We start from the raw sequence: 22,684 nt of genomic DNA, 5'->3' as shown, positions 1-22,684 counted from the left end.
AGAACTGCACTCATGGAGTTCTAGGAATGTGATAGTTTCTATTGAGAAACAGAAGAAAGCCTCATCTTACTTGTGAGACGAAGATGATCAGCTGGTTATTAGAGACCTTATTATAAATGGGGGTGAAAGCTTAGCAAATCTACCATAAAGTATGTTCATATCAAAGTTATCAGCTAAATCTTTGTATTGGAAGTAACATTTGCTTACTAAGATATTCAGTTTACAGGAAAAATAATGTATTAAATAATCCCTTTATCTTAGCTTTTCTCATTTACAAGCACCACAGATAATCCCAAATAACAAATTACCCCCCATGCTTCTTTATATTTTGGGTTGGAATCTATGGTACTATTTTTTTTTTCAGGAGTTTTTTTTGCCTTTCCTGATTTGAAGTAATTGTTGACGCTAGTGTGACTGCCTAGGAAGAGCCAGCTTAAAGACATTTTTGGTGGCAAGAAAATATCACACTGGAGTAAAATATATATCAAAGATAGTTTTTAAAGTGGATCAATCACATGTGGGAAATGCAAACTTGATGCCAGGGCTACCTGTGGCAAAATGGAAAAGCAAGGCAAGCCCCTTCTTTTGTACTTTCTCTCCTCCTTCTCCTCCTCCTCCTCCTTTCATTTTTTATTTACTTATTTTTTTTTTTGGGACAGAGTCTCATTTTGTCATCCAGGTTGGAGTGCAGTTGCTTGATCACAGCTCACTGCAGGCTCAACCTCCCAGGGCTCAGGAAATCCTCCCACCTCAGCTCCCTGGGTAGCTGGCACTACCGGCACGTGCCACCATGCGTGACTAATTTTTTTTTTTGTAGAAATGGGATTTTGCCATGTTGCCTAGGCTGGTCTTGTATTCCTGGGCTCAAGGTATCTGCCTGCCTCAGCTCCCAAAGTGCTAGCGTTCTAAGCATAAGCCTCTGCTCCTGGCCTCCCACCTTCTTTGTTAACACTTTGCGTTCTTAGCTCCTCCTTCATATTTTCTCTAGGGTTCTTGCTATGGTCTGAATGTTTGTATCCTCCCAAAATTCATATGTTGAAATCCTAACCCCCAAGGTGATGATAATGGGGAGTGGGACATTTGGAAGATGATTAGGTGATGAGAGCAGATCTCTCGTGAATGGGACTAGGGCCCTTAAAAAAGAGGCCCCTGAGAGATCCCGTCCCTCTTCTACCATGTGAAGACACAGCAAAAAGGCACTGTCTTTTTGAAAGTGATCCCTTACCAGACGCCAAATATGCTGGCACCTTGATGGTGTACTCCCCAGCCTCCAGAACTGTGAAAAATTAATTTATGTTATTTATAAGCTACCCAGTCTACAGTATTCTATTATAGCAGCTTGAATGGACTAAGTCAATCCCTTTCTGGTGAATAACACCATCCTCTTTAGGTAGTGGCAAATACTTAGACTTCTATTATGCTTTTTTCCTTTATTAAAGCCTATATATACTGTTGGCCATTTTCTCTGTTACCATGTGGGAAAATAAGGCATGCACTGATCCCTCCAAAGGTATTCGTTACTTAGGTTATTGTAATTTGTTAATCTTTTGCTCTTATTTGAATTTTAACAAAGGGTTCCTGGAGTCAAAGCTTTAACCAAGAAAAGGCAAATATTTAATGAAATTTAATGAAATTTCAGATGGGTTGGAGAACGTATTAATATTTGGAGACAGGCTAACATTAAGGACCCCTAAGTTTATCCCACAGACTGCCAAATAGTTCTAGTTGAACGTATAGTTCTTTTTTAACAACAATAAAAGGATGAAATGATACTTGTGTCTTTTAATACAAATGGGCATTTGAAAATTCCTTTTCACAAGGTTTTCTGTGCTTCATTGTTGCCTCTAGAAGTTGAAAGTGGGGGTGGTTTTCTTGAAGAGATTGGAACGAAAAGGAACAAACTTGTAGCAGGTTTGCAAGCCTTCTCTCCTTAGCTATTTCTCTATCTCTAAGAGTCTAAAGATCCTCAAGGGAGAGGCACCAAATGCAGGTCATCAATTGCATTCAGGTCCACAGTCTGAGCTCCTAAAATGGCATAATATGCAGTCTGAAAAAGAGAGGCAGTCATCTAATTGATTTTGTTCTCAGAGTAGAGAAGTGTAGTACATGATTACAGATTGAGCCTTTAGGAGAGCAATAAAAATAGCTCTGACAGCCATTTCCAATAAAAAAATAATTTTTCACTGAGCAGAGTAGTCAGTCAATGAAGACATTTTTGGAGTTCTTGTTTGGTAGTATGTTTGGAGATATTAAGTCTCCAAAGGCAGTCATGGGAGAAAGGAACATGTGATTGACGCAGGACAAAAACAAGACACCTTCTTTTAAGAGAGTGTTTTATGACCTTTAAGTTTCAAAATAAGATTTTCTTTTAAAATCTTTCTCTAAATAAGAATTGACTGAGCAACAGTTCTCCCACTTTCCACTCTTGCGCTGGTATCATTATTTTCACTGAAAGTGCCATTTAGTGTAAAAGGGTTGAAATTGTAATAACTGTGGTCTAAGAGCCATTCATGTTACCATAAGGATTTTTCCCCACTCGCAGTGCCAAGTAGTTATTTCTTTGCTCTGATAAGCCAAGAATTAGGGAGTACAGAAATTGTAGAAGGTTTGTGTGAATTGATTTTTATTCTAACTAATTATTGTAGAAATTAAGAAGAGCAGTGTATTAACTCCACACCCTTTCCCTCTGTATATTTCTTCCCTTTAAAAGACAAAATTCAAAATTCTTAGTACTGTATTTTATTAGCAACCAGGTATTTCTTCTGGTAAAACTACAATAAAGCTTTTTCCCTTGTATTCATCTGAATGTGATTTCTTTCTGCAGCTGGGTAAGTACATTGATTTTATGTTTCATGGAGATTAGAGGTTTAACAAAATGATAATAGGGATTACTGATTCTAATTTTTCCTACATTGTTACTGGATTTAACTGTCTTTTCAACCCACACAGAGTCTTTAAAGATGTTTTCTCTTTGCTCTAGACAACATTAAATGTATCACGATAATGACAAATCAGTCATGTTAAATAAAATTAAGGTCGTAAGTTTTTGCCAAAAGACTTAAGCCAGCTTCTAAATACCTATACAATCTTCTTCATTCTGGCTTGTCTTTGCTATTTTACTGAATTTGTCTTTCTTTCTGAAATATTTTTTGTTGTTTTTTTGAAGAGGAAGTATGTTCACATGGATTAAAAACTCAAAAGAATATAAAAATATGTGTTAAGGAGTCTCATTTCCACTCCTGTTCCCACTTTTCTTCTTCTTTCTGTACTCCTTCCACTCTACCCTCCAGGTAATAACTTTTATTGGTTTATTGTAAACTCTTCCAATTGTTTCATGTAAATACATATATTTATTTTCCTTTCCCCCTGTTTTTTCCCCAAAAGTTTGTTTAATATGTAAATTATTCTAAACTTCTCTAATTGTTACTTCTTCTAATTATTTTCTCTCATCCCTGAAATGTAAACATCTGTCTGAGATTTTTTGGCTTTTTTGGTCAGACAAGTCTCAGAGCGCTGGTTCTGCTACTTATTAAGTGTGTGGCCTTGGATTAAACTTGAGAGTCTCAGTTACTTTACCTGTAAAAATGGAATTATCAATATCTATGGCATAGGGTTGTTATGAGGACTAAATGAGGTAACTTACAGCTAGTAGCCAATGTGGATGATCAATATATCTCAGTTTCTCTTTCCTTTTCTCTGGCTTTTTCTCTCTCTCTCACAGTGAAATCAACCCTCTCCATCATCCCTTCCCTGAATCAAAGCTATAATAACATCACAAAGAGTCTCCTTGTCTGTAGTATAGCTCCTGTACATCTATTCTTCACAGTGCAAGTAGAGTGGTCTTTCTGTGGCTTGTATCACCTGCACAGAGGAGCTCCGTCAAAGGGCATGTTATACTCTTCACCATGCTCTTCTTATCTGTGCAGTTTCATTGTATATGCTTTTCTCCTTGCCCAGAAGTCCCAGTCCCTGCCTTTCCATTTGACAAGCTGTTATGGATTGATTTGTGGCCCCCCCACCCCCACTGTTACCCCACTCAAAGATGTTGAAGTCCTAACTCCTAGTACTTGTGAATGTGACCTTATTTGGAAATAGGGTCTTTGCAGGTGATCAGGTTAAGATGAAATTATTAGGATGGGCCCTAATTCCAACATGACTGTGCCCTTATCAAAAAAAGAAATTTGGACACAGAACACACACACACACACACACACACACACACACACACACGGTGAATGCCATTTGAAGATTGGAGTTATGCTGCCATAATCCAAGGAACTACCAGACACTAGGAGGGAGGCCTGGAACAGGCTCTTCTCTAGCCACCTTCAGAGGGAGCAGAGCCCAGCACGCATCTTGATGTTGGACTTCTAACCTCCAGAATGGTTAGACGGTAAATTTTGTTGTTTAAACTTCCCAGTTTGTGGTGTGTTGTTAGGACAGCCACAGGAAACTGATACGCAAGCCTTTTAAATTTTCATCTCAAAGCTACCTTCTCTATAAAGCCTTCCTCTCACATAAGGGGTTCCTGCCTCTTTGTTTTTTTTTTCCTCTATTAGGTTATCTTGCTTTATAAAAAAAATTTTTAAGTCAAGGTACTTCAAGTTCAGTACCTCTAGACCATGAGCTACTTGAAGAGAGCCATTGCACTTTTCATCTTTGAATTCCCAGTTGTCCACAACATACAGTATGCACCAAGCAAACCTAAGTTAAATGGAGTAGGCTAAAGCTTTTTAGGACCCCGGGGTGTTCTTGATTACATCTTTGGTTACATTTGTAGTGCATTTATAAAATGCCTCTTGGAATTTTTAAAAACATTTTAATTTTTAATTGACAAAAATTCTATATATTATGTACAACATGATGCTTTAAGATATGTATACATTGTGGAATGGCTTAAGAGAACTAATTAACATCTGTACTACCTCACATAACATCTTTTTTGTGTGTGGTAAGAACACTTAAAATCTACTGTCTTAGTGGTTTTCAAAACTGGAATTGTTGTCTTTTTACAGATGGCTAGTGTCATCTCTTATGTATATGTTTTTACTACAGTTGAGTCACATCCTTTAAAGAATACAGCTTTAAGGACTCTTTAAAGTTAGCTTGAATATATAGCCAAAATTAAATTTAAAAATCTTTAAAAAGTGTCTCATAAGATATAGTACATGCAGTTTTTTGGTGTGTATGCCATCTGGTACACTAATTTTTATGCATCCTAAAGTTGATAATTTTAGGAAATGGGTTCCCTAAATAAAGCCAGGAAGTGGGAAAAAGTGGTTCCATTTAAAAAATTAACTTCCAGCCTGCTGAGGTGGCATATGTAACTTGGTTCGTATTATGAGTCTCTTGTCAGAGTATAAACACAACATGGCTTTATTTTTTTTTTGCATTTATTGCTTCCAGCTCTGCTGTGATGAACCTTCACCTCCCACAGAGAATGCATTCCCAGCTCAATGGCATCTCCTCAGATTGGTTCTCATATAAGTTGGATCATAGCGCCTACTATTTGTGACTTGCTTCTGTACTTTCCAGTATATCTTGGAGAGAGTTGTGAATCAGCACACACTAAGCTACCTCATTCTTCATGGCTTTATACTATTTTGTTGTATGACTGTGTCATAATCTATTTAATTGTTGATGGGCATGCAGGCTGTTTTCATTCTTTTAGCTAGTAAAAACCCATATATGTCTTCTTAGAGGCCCTTGATTGTTTTGTTTCTACATTGTGAGATTATAAATTGACAATAAAAGGTTAAAGGTATTTACATGATTTTCTTCACATATCTGGCTTTTAATGAACTATTTTAGGTTACCATGACTTTCATATAGTACTTCAGTGTAATACTAATAATCTGTCAAATGAAGTGGCTGGTGTTAGACTAGAAATGTCTAACTTAGTCATGCAGGGTTGCATTAGAGCAATTCTTCTCAAACTACATGTGGCAAAAGTGTCAAGTTCTGAGTTGTTTAAAAAAAAGTTCCAATCCTTTGTAGACCAATACTTTTGTAAAATACAGTAAAAACAAATTATCATAAAAATAAAATTAGAAATGCATACAAACTACAAAGCCTAGATGATTAACACAGAGCAGTGGTTCTTAAAGGGTACTCTGGTATCCTCAATCATTTGTGTGATGTAAAAGGCATCAAAAAATTTGAGAATAGCTACTATGGGGAATTTTTATTATTTTTAGAAGTTTTTATTGTTCCACCATTATAAATAAATACAATGTTAAAAGTGAACCCGGGGTTTCTTTTATTATATACCTATAACCCATTTTGAAAGAATACCATGTATATCAAGACTCACTGCCATCGATGTGACAAATAAGCTTGCTTTTTGCTTGTTAATTTATCTAATCTTGGTTCGACTGATGACAATGCCACTTGAGGGAGATAACGTATGTCTAAATGGTTTCTGTTGTCTGTTTTAATAACACTCCTAGTAGAGAAACCAGTCTCATAGAAGTATTTGATTGTTATATATGAAGAGATTTTTAGAAAAGTTTAGCAAGCTCAGGATGTTCTTTTTAAAATTTTGCTCAGAATTAAGCAAGTCATCCTGTATTTTCAAAATTCATCTTCAATTTTTTATCAGTAGTTAATTCTAACAATTTCTCCTTTAAAATTATAGCCAAATTTAAATGACCTTTCATTAAAGGTAATAGGTTTGAGATTAATGCATGTCCTATGATTTGATCTCCTTCAATGGAAAACAAAATTCAGAAGTTCCATCAAATTAATAAGGTAGTTGGTACAATATATCAAGATTATTACCTACTTCACTGATAATTATTGATAAATTATAGAACATGCCATAATATTTTTCCAAGGCTTTAAAATTTGCTTTTGTCCTTTGATCTCATATGCCATCCAAAAAGATGTTGCAGTCCTTTTGTTCTATTGAAATATTAAGAAAATAAACGTGCCAAAAATATCAGCCAAACAAATCTGGGTGTTCAATTAACATGTTTAAATACTTGGGACCAAACTGCTTTCTTGTGTTGTAGCGAAAAAAGAAATTCATTTTGTAGTTCCAACATTCTCTACATAATTTTTTCCTTTGATAACTGCTGTACTTTAACTGCGTGCATTTTTTTAATTGATGATGATAATTTGATGATAATGATAGTGATGATTAGATTACCACATCAATACCTTAAAACTTTGGATGGGCCCTGTTTAAAGGTACCTGTGGAAATGGGAGACCCCAGAGGAAGCTCTTCCTAGGCTGTGGTGACCTGGTTATTGGCCTATTATTTAATGGAGGTACTCTAACACTGCTGATAGTGCTCTGTTGCAATCTGTCCATCCACAGATTATTATGCTGATTGAGAAAGTGTAATACAGAAATGGAACATATAAAGTCATTCTCATTTATGCCAGTTCTTTTGAGCCTCCTAGATGTAAAGATTATAAACGTTTTTCATTTTGAGTTTAATTCAAGGTCCTACTGTGTCTATTTTCCCTCACTAATTTGCATAGCATCCCTGTCTTTCCTGTCTCTTGCTTCTTGTCCTCCAGTTCCCTCTGTTCTTCTTATTAGGTCTGGATCTCTCTATGTGATGTAAGTTTCCCTCTAGTTGACCCTCACTTTCTTGTACTGTCCTGGGTAATCTTTCTCCTTTGATCCAAATAATTGTAAGGGGTTTTTAATTTAATGTTAGACATATTATTTATATGTAATTATAATTTATGTTGATAAGGTAGTGGAAAGAACACCAGGCTTTTGGGAAAGGAGACCTGGGTATTTTCATTTTGTCTTCATTCTTTATTTGAATTTTATTTTTCTCCTTTATTAAATAATGTGATTAGACTATATCAATGGTTCCTAGACCTGCCTGTGCTTCAGAATACCTGATGAACTTGATAAAAATACAGATGTTCAGTTTGTTTAGGGATTGGGGGATTGGGAGTGAGGAGGACAGTTTATTAAGCAGGTTCTGCCTATAATTGACTGCCTGACAAGGTTTGGGAACCACTGGATTAGATCACCTCCAAAGTCTTCCAGATCTAAAATGATGTGTTTGATATTTTACCTCATCTTTCTTTCCTTTCCACCATCCCCATCTTCCCTCAGAACATCCTGAAGGCTGAAAGTGTGAACTTATTTAAGACAGTGGGAGATTATTGTGTCCAGATCTATATACTTATTTTGTCAAGGTTTTTAAACATTGCTGTATTTTACAAAATTATTGTTTAAATGACTAATAATAAAATGCACAGTATGGGAATTTACCTAGAAAATAAAAAGCCACTAAAGAAAGACATACATTACAGGCATAAAGCCTATGAAGCCATATTTGGAAAACAGGAAAACAAAAAGAAATACCGTAGCTTGTTGTTCCCAAGAACCATAGAAAATTTATGATATGGCACAATATGACTGATTCCTGGAATCAATTATATCTTGCAATAATAAATTATGGGGTTGAGAAGGAACTGATAAATCATGTGTATTTTCTAAAGGAAGGAATGAGGAGACCCCAAGAACTTAAGACCACCATCCAATGAGTGGTGGAGCTGGTGGTACAAATGATTTTCAAAGAAATAATTTCTTCTTTTAATGGAAACAAGGCTACTTCTACAACAGAGTATTGGAATATTCTGCTGATTTTTAATTATGCTCAAAACTTGTAATTTGTCATAGTAAAAGATAGTTATATTTTGAATATAATAAAGCATTTTGAGAAATCAGTTAAACATGTCTTTTTAGGCTATTTCTTCATTTAAATCAACATGCATATTCATAATGTGCTGCCTTATAGCCTCAGTTTTAGGAAATGCAATAAATATTATTATCTGTCCATTCCCACAGCAGTTAATCATGCCTGTTGTCCCCTGTAAAATATCCCTTCAAATCTCTTATCAGAGAATGATGCTGGGCCATGGGGGTGGATTTCTGGACAATAAATTTCCCCAGGGAAGATGGAATCTGAGAAAAATTAATGTCTTGTGCTTGAACTCATGAACTTGGAACCACACAGATCAGGGCTTGAGTATTTTATTTCTTATGGATAGGTTAACCAGAACTACAGAGAAATGAAACTGATTTGGGAAATTAGCCTTCTAGGAGTTAAAAAAATATTTTTTAATGATCCAGGTTTTCTTAGGATTCTAGTATATGAGCAGAAACAGGCCAATATGATTATTTTCTGCTACTGTTCTAAAGCTCGTGCTTCTGCTAGTTCTGACGCTTGTACCATAGTTGCTTGGCTAAGTGACATTTACTGACTTCAGCAATAGTGTCCTTATGTAGAGAACATTGTAGGTTACCTATTCAACTAACTTTTTGCTTTTGTCTTCTTCCTGAGAGAATTCTGATTTTGTGCAAACATCCATCTCTTCTCCCCAGAACTAAGTACTTTAGGAGAAGTTGGCCTCATCCCCAGTTACAGCAGATAGGTCCTGAATAGACTAAGCTGGTCTTGACTATTCTAAAGGGATCACCAGTGATTGCTTTAGGAGTGACATGTGTCTTGTTCTGACAAATAAGATGTGAGGGAAGGTCTGCTGGGATGGAGGTGGGGAGTTCTGGGAAAGGTTTTCTTGGTCTTATGAAGGATGCACCAGAAGAGACCATCCCTCTTCTGCCTCTTGACATTGCCCTGTTGAATGTTATATCTGGAACTAGTCCATTTTACTGCCATCCTAAGGATGAAGCCAACACAGAGGAGAGAACCCGTATCACAGAGGGAAGTGGTGCCCCATTCATGCCAACTCTGCAATTTCTCTGCCTGTGAACATCTCATATTGTATATGAGACAATACATATTATTTCAACAAATTAAAACTCTGTTTAGAGCTGAAGTCGTTCTAACTACTTCATTTCTTGCTTCTATTATTCTACCACGATCAGGTCTTTTTCTAATTTCTCATAGCGCAACCAAGGGCAGACTATAAAGAAAAGAATGTACAGTCTGGAGGTTAATTTTCAACTGCTCAAAAACCCAGACCCACCCTAGGGTCTGTTCCTAGGTTTGGGAGACACGGAGATGCATCACAGAACACTTCTGATGGGGAATGCTTGCTCTGGAGATGCCCTCTGGTGTGATCAGGGCTTCATCAGGCTTGTATGACATTTGGACTTTTTCCTTTGTCCAATTCTGCTTCCTTGACCCTCCTTTCATTGGTGTTATTCCATAATAAATATTTTGACCCTAAACACTGTCTTGACAGCTGCTTCTGCAGAATTCAACCTGTGATTCCAGACCAGCTTCCTATTACCTGGTCTAGTTTTTTGTCAGTCTAGATTTTTATGAATTTTCGTCTCCTAAGCAGGGTGACCAGAGAGAAGCTTTTTATTTCCAGAGATTCATTTTCAGCTGCAGGAAAAACTTCTTCGCAGGATGTTTTACAGTGGGATATTCAGTTTTTTCAGGGGGAAAACCTATCCCTATTCGTAGGGGCAGAGTCTGGCTGCCTAACTCCAAAAAGACAATTGCAAAGTAGTCTGATATTTTTGTATTATCTTGTTTATATAGTCTTACCTATGTTCATCTTATTACCATCCTGGCTGATTTCAGATGCCATTCGGCTTAATCCTCTTAGCCTCTGCTTTCTTATTAATTAAATAAGAATAATGTCCCTCCACAGAATTGTAGTTAGACTAAGTGACATAATATATAACAAGTACAGTGCTGAATATAGTATGCTTTCAGTAGAGCTTAGATACCTAGGTCTTTTCCCTCCCCATCCTCACTTCTCCCTTTGCCCCCTACAAATTTAGTTTCTTGGTGAAATTGGGTAAAAGTGAACATCAAGGGCAATCTTGAAAAGGGAAGTTGGTCAAACATGGTATTATTATTAAGCCTAGGTATGTGTGTAGAAGGGAGGAAGAACAGTTTTGTCAGACTGATGAAGATGGAGATTTTAGACATACCTTGAAAGTATATATCTTAGAGTGGTTTGTTTGTTTGTTTTTAGTATGACTGGGCAGTCTCCTACCAGCTGCTTTAGGGAGGTAACTATCATACTGTTTATGGGCCCTGTTTATATTGAGTTTTCCCCAAAGTGAATTTAGATCCTAAACATTGAGGTCCAGGGACCTGCTGATATGACATATTCTGACAGATGCAGACTAGGCTATTATTTTAACCCCATATCCTATGTTTAGATTAAAAAAAGAAACAACACTGATCAGAGTCGGCCACCCAGGAACATCATGACCTGCCCTCCCCTCCCATGCCCTCCCCTCCCGTATCCCCCCTCCCGTATCCTCCCTCCCTTCCTTCTTTCTGCTTTATTGAGTATAATTTACTTAATGTAAAATGTACTCATTTTAAGTATATAGTTAAAAGATTGTTAGTACATTCACAGAGTGGTGCCATCACAATTCAATGTTAGAACATTTCTATGATCTCCAAAGATTGCTCATGCCATTTTCAGTCATCCTCTGTTTCCGCCTTCAGCCTCAGGCAGTCGTTGATCTACTTCCTGTTTCTATAGATATTTTTCTAGACATTTCATATAAATGGAATCATATAATATGTAGTCTGTTGCTTTAGGGTTTTAAAGCATATTTTGAAGTTCATTCATGTTGTAGCATGTATCAGTACTTTGTTCCTTTTTATTGCCAAATACTATTTCATTCTATTGGCATAACACATTTTGTTTGTCCATTCACAAATTGATAGAACTTGGAATGTTTCCATTTTTTGCCTATTATGAAAAATGCTATTATGAACATTCCTGTATATGTGTTTGTGTGGACAAACATGTTTTTACTTCTCTTCCATCTAGGAGTGGAATTACTGGACCCTATGGTAAATTCTATATATATAGAATTCTAAATATATATATATATATATTTATATATATGTATGTATTTTGGAGACAGAGCCTCACTCTGTCACCCAGGCTGGAGTTGCAGTGGCATGATCATAGCTCACAGTAGCCTCGAATTCCTCCTGCCTTGGCCTCCTGTGTAGCCAGGACTACAGGTGCGTAACACGATGCCTCGCTAATTTTTAAACTTTTCTGTAGAGATGCTGTCTGGCTATATTGCCCAGGTTGGTCTCAAACTCCTGGCCTCAAGTGATCCTCCTACTTTGGGTTCCCACAGTGCTGGGATTACAAGTGTGAGCCACAGTACTTGGCCCATATGGTAAATTTAATTTTTAAAGAAACTGCCAAATTGCTTTCCAACGTGGTTGCATCATTTCGTATATTTATTACCTTTGATTTTTGTAATCATTGCAAGATTAGTTACACTGTTTGCCACTGTGTTTATTAAGAAACAGTTATTAACAGTATAGAATAATTATGTAGCAGACACTGTGATGCCACACCCAGGTTCTCCCTCAGGTCTGAAAGGTCTGCTCCTCCCGCTTCCAGGTCTGCTGCTACCTGATAGTTCCCTTGTGTCAGCCCCCGTCAGAAACTGTTCTTAGAGGAAGAGTCACCTTGCTCAGGGTCATAGCTCCTTGCCCAGGGCTATGGACAGCCTGTATCCAATGGCTGGTTGATGTGAGGATGTGAAGGTCTAGTCTTCTTGTCCCAACTCAGAACAATTCCGAAGGTCCAGCCAGTTTCAGAATTCTCTGTGGGGTCGATTAAAGCCCTTGTTGGAACCACATTACAGCCCAGCCTCTGCGTTTTCCTCCAGTCCGCCAGAGAAAGGGTTGATCCCCAGAGCTTTTCCTAATGTTTCCTGCACAGTATTGTTCATCTCTCAGGAAACCAACCTTGAAAACAACAAATTGCTATCTTTTAAATATTACAGATTACATTTACACTTGCCTTATTAAGTAGATTTCCCTACTGGCAAGAATCAAGAATATTTTCTTGAAGCCTGAAGCCAAATTCCAGTCCGGGTCAGGAAATCAGCTTCTGTTATCTCAGTATCTACCAAGAGAGGGCAGTCATGTAGTGAGATAAAGAAGAATTTAATTATCACAGAGATTCCCAGCACTTTGTTCTTAAGAAAAAATATTTTTTCTTGGCTTATCTTACATCAACCAGAGGCTATGTAGGAATAGTCTTCATTTGTGTGCTCTAAGAGAAGCAGAATTCTGAGGAACTCCTTTTTAGGGACACTTCTGAGCACAAGCTATGATTTTAGTTTTTAATTAATGTTTAAATTGATGGCATAGACCAGGTTGGCTCATTCTTGTAATCCCAGCACTTTGGGAGACCAAGGTAGGAGGATAGCTTGAGGCTAGGAGTTTGAGAGTAGCCTGGGCAACAGAGTGAGACCCCTGTCTCTACAAAATAAAATTAATTAGCTGGGCATGCTGGCATGCTCCTGGAGTCCCAGCTACTTGGGAGACTGAGGCGGGAGGATCACTTGAGCCTGGGATTTCAAGACTGCAGTGAGATACCATCACGCCACTGCATTCCAGCCTGGGCAATGTTGAGATCCTCTATCTATCTATCTATCTATCTATCTATCTATCTATCTATCTATCGATAGTATAAAACATTTGAATAGAGTAGATTTTTAAACATTCAGTCAAGGATACCTCATGAAATCAGAGAATGTTAGACTCCAGAGTTTATCTGGCTTGACCTCCTTATTTAGTAGGTAGAAATATATGGTGCATAAGACATGGAGTGGTTGGCCCAAGAACACCAAGGAGAAACAAGTCTGAAATTTGGTCAAACGCCTTTTTATTATACCTTGCTCCTTTTCTTGTATTTTAGGACTTTGGTTATTTCTAGTTTTTCAGGAGTTAAAAACTTTTCCTCATATAGAAAATCACTGTTGAGATCCTGATGAAATGTGATTGGTGGTGGGTATTAGCACAATCGATCAGACTGACTGTAGCACTTTCAGTGACTTTGAGTTTGATGTATTCTAGGACTTAGTTTTTATCCTTTGCATTTCAGTTATTTCTAATACTACCATTAACAAACGTTTGTGAGACATGTGAGTATTCAGACTTAAAAGTGTTTTCTCTTTGTTGCCTTCACAAATAGCATACTGCAGTCAGAGCTAATTGACCAGTTTCCGTTTTACATGATTTGGTTTCACTTTGTGGTCTCTAAAACTCTTCTCCTGGGTGAAATGCTATTTAAGAATACCAAGCCCTTTAGGGAAGTTCCTAACAAAGTGAAAACCAAATAACCATTCCCTTCATCTTTGTTAATATCAATATTAAATTATCTAACTTTTTTGCTTGGCAAAGCCAGGAAATATCCCAGTTCCAGACCTGATTAATTTTTAATACCGGTTATACTTAGGGAGCACCCCACATGCTGGTATCCTTTGTTGAAATCTGAGGCAAAGTTTAATGCTATTTTTTGACGACCTTCTTCTTCCCATAAATTGAAGTTCCCCTTGCACTCAATTCCCTTTGTCTCTGTAAATATATACCCTTGTTATGGCAGAATCCTTAAGAATTAGGAGTTGTAATTATAAATTCATTGCTTATTAAATAGTTTAAGCGTTCTATTTACCTGTATCCTTTGAATTTAAGTGGGTGGAGTGTGTGTGTGTGTGTGTGTGTGTGTGAGAGAGAGAGAGAGAGAAAGAGAGAGCAAAGAGAGAAGAGAAGTGAAAATAAGGGAAGGGAAAGGAAGAGAGAAGAAGTAAGAGACTTTCCCTCTCTTGATCTCCCTGTTAGTTTTCTTGCAGATGGAGACCTGGGACCACTTTATCACCTACAGTCAGTATTACTTCAGTGCTTAATTATTTCAATACTGAGGCTCCTTTATAAGGAGCCCAAGGTCATTGACTCAGCATCAGTGTATCATCAATTTAGTTTCCCTGATAGTCCGGCTCTGACCCCAGTTTCTTCGTTTATTCCTCCTGAACCTTGGGTAAATGACCTACCTCTTCTGGGCCTTGGCTTTCTTATACATAAAATGTGATTAAAAATACCTTATTTGTAGCACTTATGTGGGGACTAAATGAGATGGTAGCTGTAAAAAGCTTAGGACATAAGTCACTTAATACATGGTATCATTACTTCATCATCAGCTCTTCACCTTCAAAAAGTTCCCTCTTGTAGACTGTCCTTACACAGAGTGCAGGTAGCTACGAGCAGCTTGTATTGTATACCCTACATTTTCTAGTCTGTCCAGAGAAGGATGAGAATTTAATAGGGCCAGATCCTCAGAGGGATGCATTTCTGGTAGAATTTTGTGCATTAGTAGTTGAATGGAAGTGCCATTGTGAGCTTCATGGCTTCCAATATTATTCCACTTAAGGAATTGGCTTGTCTTGCCTTTGGACTGTTGGGTTTTGGGAAATGTGAATTTTTGATTATCAGGATAACAACTCACCCATTCATTCTTTCTTTCCCCCGCTTTTGGTCTTTGTTAACTCTCCTCTGTCCTGTAGTGCTGCCTTATCTTCTGCAAATACCAAGTAATTTGGAATATGGCACTTTGGTTAAGATTGTTTGATATTTGCATGTATCTGCTAAACACCCTTTAATTATGATTCATGACTAGCTCTTGATTAAAATTGTATTTCTGAATTTAAGGTTTAAAAAATTGGGATGCTATTATAGGCCTTTGGTAAGTTTGTGTTGCTAATAGTGAATTATGAAGCGCAAACATTTCTGAGATATAATCCTGTAATTCTTTCATTCTTTGGGATGGGGGGAGTGGGGAGGGATAGCATTAACATGTTAAATGATGAGTTAATGGGTGCAGCACAGCAACATGGCACATGTATACATATGTAACTAACCTGCACATTGTGCACATGTACCCTAAAACTTAAAGTATAATAAAAAAATGATTCTGTGTGTATAAAGATAAAAAGACAGCCAAAACACATCTATGGCAGTGATTATTTTTGCTGTACAGCAGTATGAGGCAAGGATCATCACTGATCTGGGTGGTGTTTCCAGAGGTATGTTCACTTCCCTTTCTGTATGGTTAAAAAGTTACTTTAAAAATTAACACTTAAAAATATGTTTAAGACCATATTTTAGACTTATGAACAGTTTCCTTATACTACTGGAGCATGCTATGATTTGCAACTTAAGTGAAAGCATATATATATATGTATATGTATGTATATATACACACATGCACACACACACATACACTCTAAATGTCTTTTTTAAAGGTATTTTTTTTCTGTCCTGTGATGCTAAAATTAACTAGAAGAATGCATTAAGTAGCTAAGTGGAGAGTGGTTGAGTAGAAAATGCACATGATTTAAAGTTAATTAGATACGGGTTCAAGTTCAGTCTTCGCCATTTATTGGCTACTTAGCACTGGATAGATTTTTTTTTTTTAACCTGAGTTTCTGTGTATGTAAACAGGGGAAGTAATATTAAACCTGGTTGCTATTGTGAAAATGGGAAGTAATAGAAGTATGTTTCTGAGTATGTAGTAGTGTTTCCTGTGCCAACAGAAGCTATCACACAACTGTGTAAACTTATCATTAAACATTGAGTTGAAAAAAAAAAAAGAAAAACATTTTATTTTACTATGTAAAAGCAAATTGCGGGGTTTTATTATTATTTTTTCTTTTTTTTATTATTATGCTTTAAGTTTTAGGCTACATGTGCACAATGTGCAGGTTAGTTACATATGTATACATGTGCCATGCTGGTGCGCTGCACCCACTAACTCGTCATCTAGCATTAGGTATATCTCCCAATGCTATCCCTCCTCCCCTCGTCATCTAGCATTAGGTATATCTCCCAATGCTATCCCTCCCCCCTCCCCCCACCCCACAACAGTCCCCAGAGTGTGATGTTCCCCATCCTGTGTCCATGTGTTCCCATTGTTCAATTCCCACCTGTGAGTGACAATATGCGGTGTTTGGTTTTTTGTTCTTGCGATAGTTTACTGAGAATGATGATTTCCAATTTCATCCATGTCTCTACAAAGGACATGAACTCATCATTTTTTATGGCTGCATAGTATTCCATGGTGTATATGTGCCACATTTTCTTAATCCAGTCTATCATTGTTGGACATTTGGGTTGGTTTCAAGTCTTTGCTATTGTGAATAGTGCCACAATAAACATACGTGTGCATGTGTCTTTATAGCAGCATGATTTATAGTCCTTTGGGTATATACCCAGTAATGGGATGGCTGGGTCAAATGGTATTTCTAGTTCTAGATCCCTGAGGAATCGCCACACTGACTTCCACAATGGTTGAACTAGTTTACAGTCCCACCAACAGTGTAAAAGTGTTCCTATTTCTCCACATGCTCTCCAGCACCTGTTGTTTCCTGACTTTTTAATGATTGCCATTCTAACCGGTGTGAGATGATATCTCATTGTGGTTTTGATTTGCATTTCTCTGATGGCCAGTGATGGTGAGCATTTTTTCATGTGTTTTTTGGCTGCATAAATGTCTTCTTTTGAGAAGTGTCTGTTCATGTCCTTCGCCCACCACCGATCCCACAGAAATACAAACTACCATCAGAGAATACTACAAACACCTCTATGCAAATAAACTAGAAAATCTAGAAGAAATGGATAAATTCCTGGACACATACACTCTCCCAAGACTAAACCAGGAAGAAGTTGAATCTCTGAATAAACCAATAACAGGAGCTGAAATTGTGGCAATAATCAATAGCTTACCAACGAAAAAGAGTCCAGGACCAGATGGATTCACAGCTGAATTCTACCAGAGGTACAAGGAGGAACTGGTACCATTCCTTCTGAAACTATTCCAATGAATAGAAAAAGAGGGAATCCTCCCTAACTCATTTGATGAGGCCAGCATCATCCTGATACCAAAGCTGGGCAGAGACACAACCAAAAAAGAGAATTTTAGACTAATATCCTTGATTAACATTGATGCAAAAATCCTCAATAAAATACTGGCAAGCCGAATCCAGCAGCACATCAAAAAGCTTATCCACCATGATCAAGTGGGCTTCATCCCTGGGATGCAAGGCTGGTTCAATATACACAAATCAATAAATGTAATGCAGCATATAAACAGAACCAAAGACAAAAACCACATGATTATCTCAATAGATGCAGAAAAGGCCTTTGACAAAATTCAACAACCCTTCATGCTAAAAACTCTCAATAAATTAGGTATTGATGGGACGTATCTCAAAATAATAAGAGCTATCTATGACAAACCCACAGCCAATATCACACTGAATAGGCAAAAACTGGAAGCATTCCCTTTGAAAACTGGCACAAGACAGGGATGCCCTCTCTCACCACTCCTACTCAACGTAGTGTTGGAAGTTCTGGCCCTGGCAATTAGGCAGGAGAAGGAAATAAAGGGTATTCAATTAGGAAAAGAGGAAGTCAAATTGTCCCTGTTGGCAGACGACATGATTGTATATCTAGAAAACCCCAATGTCTTAGCCCAAAATCTCCTTAAGCTGATAAGCAACTTCAGCAAAGTCTCAGGATACAAAATCAATGTGCAAAAATCACAAGCATTCTTATACACCAGTAACAGACTAACAGAGAGCCAAATCATCTGTGAACTCCCATTCACAATTGCTTCAAAGAGAATAAAATACCTAGGAATCCACCTTACAAGGGATATGAAGGACCTCTTCAAGGAGAACTACAAACCACTGCTCAATGAAATAAAAGAGGATACAAACAAATGGAAGAACATTCCATGCTCATGGGTAGGAAGAATCAATATCGTGAAAATGGCCATACTGCCCAAGGTAATTTATAGATTCAATGCCATCCCCATCAAGCTACCAATGACTTTCTTCACAGAATTGGAAAAAACTACTTTAAAGTTCATACGGAACCAAAAAAGAGCCTGCATTGCCAAGTCAATCCTAAGCCAAAGGAACAAAGCTGGAGGCATCACACTACCTGACTTCAAACTATACTACAAGGCTACAGTAACCAAAACAGCATGGTACTGGTACCAAAACAGAGATATAGATCAATGGAACAGAACAGAGCCCTCAGAAATAATGCCGCATATCTACAACGATCTGATCTTTGACAAACCTGACAAAAACAAGCAATGGGGAAAGGATTCCCTATTTAATAAATGGTGCTGGGAAAACTGGCTAGCCATATGTAGAAAGCTGAAACTGGATCCCTTCCTTACACCTTATACAAAAATCAATTCAAGATGGATTAAAGACTTAAACGTTAGACCTAAAACCATAAAAACCCTAGAAGAAAACCTAGGCATTACCACTCAGGACATAGGCATGGGCAAGGACTTCATGTCTAAAACACCAAAAGCAATGGCAACAAAAGCCAAAATTGACAAATGGGATCTAATTAAACTAAAGAGCTTCTGCACAGCAAAAGAAACTACCATCAGAGTGAACAGGCAACCTACAACATGGGAGAAAATTTTCGCAACCTACTCATCTGACAAAGGGCTAATATCCAGAATCTACAATGAGCTCAAACAAATTTACAAGAAATTGTGGGGTTTTAAAATATTTTTGTGCCTTTGTGAAATAGTATAGTTTGGAGGGTAGCTAGGTAAGCTTGGAGCAATTAGCAGAGACACTGAGAATTTAAATAATAATGTGTGAAAAAGTGTTTTGTAAGCTATAAAGTGTTATTTATATATGAAAAATCATGATCACTGTTGCCAAAAAAATGGATGAATCACACTTGAAATTACTGTTGTAAATAACTGTAGGAATTTTAAAGGAGCAAAAAATGTGGACTACAAGTTTGTGATCTCTAAGCTAAAGGTTTGGCTACATTATCTTTAAGATACTCAACATTGAGATTCTTAGAAAACATGAGCAGGAATAAAATAGTAGCAAAAATATTCACACAACCAGGGATCTTCCTGCTCCTACCAGATGCATAGAACATATTTGTGTCCTAAGTGTTCTTTTTTTTTTTTTTGAGATGGAGTCTCACTCTGTCACCCACTCTGGAGTGCAGTGGCGCAATCTTGGCTCACTGCAGCCTCCACCTCCCGGGTTCAAGCTATTCTCCTGTCTCACTCAGCCTCCTGAGCAGCTGGTATTACAGGCATGCGCCACCACACACAGCTAATTTTGTATTTTTAGTAGAGATGGGGTCTCACAATGTTGGCCATGATGGTCTAGATCTCCTGATCTCAGGTGATCCACCTGCCTTGGCCTCCCAAAGTGCTGGGATTACAGGCATGAGCCACTGCTCCTGGCTGTGTCCAAAATGTTCTTAACTGATGAGATTTGGGGTCAGACTTGTTAGCAATTGCTGCTGTTAACAATGTCTGATATTAGGTAGTTAAATGTCACTTTTATAGCCTGAGAGAGTCCAGGCTATCCTCCCCTGACATATCTCACATTTACAGTGAGTCCACTTTCTGATGTGAAAGTACCCATTTTATCACCCAGACTTGATGGAAAACCTAAATGGGTGTTATTTCTTTCAGAAGAAAAGCACTTTAAAAGTACTGAAAGGGCAGCTGAGTTAGACGTTTACAAGTCATATCTATGGAAAAATAAAATGTGTGCCTTTCCCTGCTGTTTCTCGTGTTTAAAAAAAAAGTGTTCTGATGCTGAGAATTACAGAAACATCCCATGGCTCATGAAATGTTCATCACTCCAACCTCCCCTGTTTGTCAATGTGGTGATACTTGACGGTGAGAAAGGAACTGGGACATTTTGAAGAGGCATAATATGAACACGATGGCTTGTGGGGCTTTTTTGTTAAAAGTCTCGTTGCTCCTTCCCAGACTCCCTCATTAGCTTCAGGCTCCGGCCCAGAGGACTGTGCACGGCTATATCTAACTGCCTGGGAAGTGTCTCTAGAAAGATGCTGGCTCAGCCTAACTGGGTTGTATCCTGGCTGCCTTTGGGTGGGAGCTTTATTTTTAACTCTACTCCCAATTTCAGATGATTGCTGAAGTCAGATTATAGCGAGGAGAGCTCAGTTTGATTCTTAGACCTTCTTTTCTTACTTAGTAGGGATCATAACCATTTTCCTCTTCTCTTTTGTCACGAGGAGAAGGAAATAAAATGATAAACTTCTTCAGAAAATGTTATGTGCGTAATAGTAAAGATTTGCTATTAATATGTATTTTCCTGTCTAGTTTATAGAGGAACAAGTCTATCTTCTTATCTTTGGGCCCTCTGTCACTCAATGAAACAATAAATAAAATAAGCAACTCAATTGCAATCATCAGGGTAGGAAAGAGATAATAAATATGTAGAAATGGCCTTGCCCACTTGGAGCACAAGACTACTATAATTTCAGGCAGAATGGAATAAGGGCCAGAGAGGAGTATTCATAATATGCCTTCAGTATTAAGAGAACTTAATAAGGGGGCAAGGGAATATTTCCTAGAAAATGTGGTGTTTGAATTGGGCCTTTAAAGATGAGAAGGATTTTATAGGCAAAGAATAGTCTGAGGGCATTTCCCAGTGAACTGGGTGAAAGAAGACAGGAATCATGAGAATGCTTGGTGGGTTGCTGGAATAGAAATGGACAAGTGTTGATGAGTGTGGCATACTTGGTTTGGTATACTAGGAGACAAAACTAGAGAGACAGATTGGGGCTGGATCAAGGAGGGTCTTGGATCTGCTAGGCTAAGGAATCTTTATAGTACTAGATGTTTCCTCATAGCATTTAGAACCAGTTAAAATATCTTTTTCTTGGATTTTTTGAAAACACCACACACCTTTACCTTGAATTGTTTTGGAATCATGCTCGTGGATTTAGAACAAGACAATTTCATGAAGCAGAAATCATTTGGAAGGCAGTTCATGATGCCATTTGTCTTATTAGGTCATCTTCAGAAGGAGTAACTTTTAAAACTGACCAAATGAGATTATACACATGGAGAGGCATTAAAAAGGATAACCTAATATTACAGATAGGAGATTTTCTTATTCTGCAGGAAACCCTTGACCTTTACATGATCATATCTCCATTTATTTAGAACTAAGCGTTGCTTTTCTTTTTCTTTACCCCATGCCCTACACCCCCATTTAAAAAATAAAGACAATATAATAACATTACAGAAAGTTTGGAAACAGAGGAGAAAACACACACATGAATTGCCCCCTCTCATAGAGCTAGTGCCATCATTCTGGCACTAGGTTAGGGCATAGTTGTGCTTTGGTTGTTTCTGCCAGCCCAGCATTAATTTCCTTTTCTTCTTTACGTAGCACTTTGATTTTCCTTAGACAAACAAACTACTCTTGGACCATGTGGTTGGGGTGGACCTCGCCTATTGATACATCTAGGAGGATCCTCTCATGGCCTGATGGACAGTTGCATCACCCTGGCTATTGGGAGCCAGAGATTCACTTCTGTGACTTTTGTTGGAACTTTTGGGAAAGAGGCATGCCTTTCTGCTGGGGCTGCTGAGATAATAGAATGTAAAGCTTAAAGCTGCTGGTAGCCATTGTGCTACGTCTTGGGTAAGAATGGAGCCACATGGGGGAAAGCGGAGCCAGGAGCCAGAGAGGGATCACATTCTGATGACCTTGCTTGTGCACCAGCCATGCCAGAATTTGGCACCTTTGTCATGGATTTTTTGGTTTTGTCTATCAATAATTGTCTTTTTTGTTGTTGTTGCTTTGACCACTTTGGCACATAGAGAAATATTAGAGGCGTTAGGTTTTGCACTCAGAGGAAAGAGGTAGTTTCTGGGAACAGAAGTGAATTGGGAAGTCATAATGTTGAAGATGGAATTTATAATAAGCCTTGCAGTGTGGCTAGGATTGCTTTGTTATGTTAGGCCCAGCTCTCTCCATCACACTTTGGAGGTTGTGCTGAGCAATGTGCTTCCTCCTACCTGGCCCAAGGAAAGGGCACTTTCAGGTACCCTCCAGGTCTGTTTTTATGACAAGGAG

The 22,684-nt window shown here is 37.9% G+C and overlaps 1 protein-coding gene across 9 annotated transcripts in view; it reads left to right on the top strand.

The window, feature by feature from the left end:
• The window catches only part of SUMF1 (sulfatase modifying factor 1), a 636,667-nt gene that overhangs the window by 186,005 nt on the left and 427,978 nt on the right, over window positions 1-22,684 (top strand). Inside the window, exon 10 of one of the 9 annotated variants that reach the window (XM_054681391.1) lies at window positions 5,407-5,764. The exons of 7 other annotated variants lie outside the window; for them this stretch is intronic. The gene's annotated coding sequence lies outside the window, so the exon portion shown is untranslated. Of the gene's footprint in view, window positions 1-364; window positions 2,795-5,406; window positions 5,765-22,684 lie in introns of those variants that run through there. One more of the 9 variants, XM_009444775.5, reaches the window with a different exon arrangement.

Source organism: Pan troglodytes, chromosome 2 (genome assembly GCF_028858775.2).
Source record: "Pan troglodytes isolate AG18354 chromosome 2, NHGRI_mPanTro3-v2.0_pri, whole genome shotgun sequence".
NCBI classification, from domain to species: domain Eukaryota; kingdom Metazoa; phylum Chordata; class Mammalia; order Primates; family Hominidae; genus Pan; species Pan troglodytes.
This window is presented reverse-complemented; position numbering and strand designations above follow the sequence as displayed.